The sequence below is a fragment of the Nomia melanderi genome, unplaced genomic scaffold, assembly GCF_051020985.1.
Source record: "Nomia melanderi isolate GNS246 unplaced genomic scaffold, iyNomMela1 scaffold0412, whole genome shotgun sequence".
NCBI classification, from domain to species: Eukaryota; Metazoa; Arthropoda; class Insecta; order Hymenoptera; family Halictidae; genus Nomia; species Nomia melanderi.
The window spans coordinates 40001-42039 of record NW_027475527.1 but is presented as its reverse complement, the minus strand read 5'-3'; positions in this window follow the sequence as shown (position 1 = coordinate 42039).

The window sequence follows — 2039 nt, the reverse complement described above, 5'->3', positions numbered from 1 at the left end:
CGGACTTCCCGAAATTTTTCTAAGTCCCACGGTCGACACCAACTTTTTAATAAGCGTTTTAAAATTATTTCAATGTTTAATCCATGCGTAAACATGAAGTTATTAACGTTTTTAACATTAAAAAAAATTACAAAAATTTATTTTCGGAAAAAAAGGAAAAAACCGATTCGGCGGAGCGAGGTGTCCAGCCCGTGCGGTAATTCCAGCAGGCGAATCGGACTTCCCGAAATTTTTCTAAGTCCCACGGTCGACACCAACTTTTTTAATAAGTGTTTTAAAATTATTTCAATGTTTAATCCATGCGTAAACATGAAGTTTATTAACGTTTTAACATTAAAAAAAATTACAAAAATTATTTTTCGGAAAAAATGGAAAAAACCGATTCGTCGGAGCGAGGTGTCCTGCCCGTGCGGTAATTCCAGCAGGCGAATCGGACTTCCCGAAATTTTTCTAAGTCCCACGGTCGACACCAACTTTTTTAATAAGCGTTTTAAAATTATTTCAATGTTTAATCCATGCGTAAACATGATGTTTATTAACGTTTTCAACGTTAAAAAAAATTACAAAAATTTATTTTTCAAGAAAATGGAAATTACCGATTCGGCGGAGCGAGGTGTCCAGCCCGTGCGGTAATTCCAGCAGGCGAATCGGACTTCCCGAAATTTTTCTAAGTCCCACGGTCGACACCAACTTTTTTAATAAGTGTTTTTAAAATTATTTCAATGTTTAATCCATGCGTAAACATGACGTTTATTAACGTTTTTGACATTAAAAAAATTACAAAAATTTATTTTTCAAAAAAAATGGAAAAAACCGATTCGTCGGAGCGAGGTGTCCAGCCCGTGCGGTAATTCCAGCAGGCGAATCGGACTTCCCGAAATTTTTCTAAGTCCACGGTCGACACCAACTTTTTAATAAGCGTTTTAAAATTATTTCAATGTTTAATCCATGCGTAAACATGATGTTTATTAACGTTTTCAACGTTAAAAAAAATTACAAAATTTATTTTTCAAAAAAAATGGAAAAAACCGATTCGTCGGAGCGAGGTGTCCTGCCCGTGCGGTAATTCCAGCAGGCGAATCGGACTTCCCGAAATTTTTCTAAGTCCCACGGTCGACACCAACTTTTTTAATAAGTGTTTTAAAATTATTTCAATGTTTAATCCATGCGTAAACATGACGTTTATTAACGTTTTTGACATTAAAAAAAATTACAAAAATTTATTTTTCAAAAAAATGGAAAAAAACCGATTCGTCGGAGCGAGGTGTCCAGCCGTGCGGTAATGCCAGCAGGCGATCCGGGGTACTCGAAATTTTTCTAAGTCCCGACGGTCAAGAGTAAACTTTTTCATCGCATATTTCAAAATTTTTTTCATGTTTAATCTACGCATAAAAACGCAGTTTATCGCAGTTTTTAACGTTGAGAAAATTGACAAAAATTTTTTTTTCACTGAAAATGGAAAAAATGTATCGGTCGATGCGGGCTATCCAGGCCGTGCGGTAATTCCAGCAGGCGATCCGGGGTACTCGAAATTTTTCTAAGTCCCGACGGTCAAGAGTAACTTTTTCATCACATATTTCAAAATTTTTTTAATGTTTAATCCACGCATAAAAACGCAGTTTATTAACGTTTTTAACGTTGAGAAAATTGACAAAAATTTTTTTTTCACTGAAAATGGAAAAAATGTATCGGTCGATGCGGGCTGTCCAGGCCGTGCGGTAATTCCAGCAGGCGATCCGAGGTACTCGAAATTTTTCTAAGTCCGAACGGTCAGAGTAAACTTTTCATCACATATTTCAAAATTTTTTTAATGTTTAATCCACGCATAAAAACGCAGTTTATTAACGTTTTTAACGTTGAGAAAATTGACAAAAATTTTTTTTCACTGAAAATGGAAAAAATGTATCGTCGATGCGAGCTGTCCAGGCCGTGCGGTAATTCCAGCCGGGCGATCCGAGGTACTCGAAATTTTCTAAGTCCGAACGGTCAAGAGTAAACTTTTTCATCACATATTTCAAAATTTTTTCAATGTTTAATCC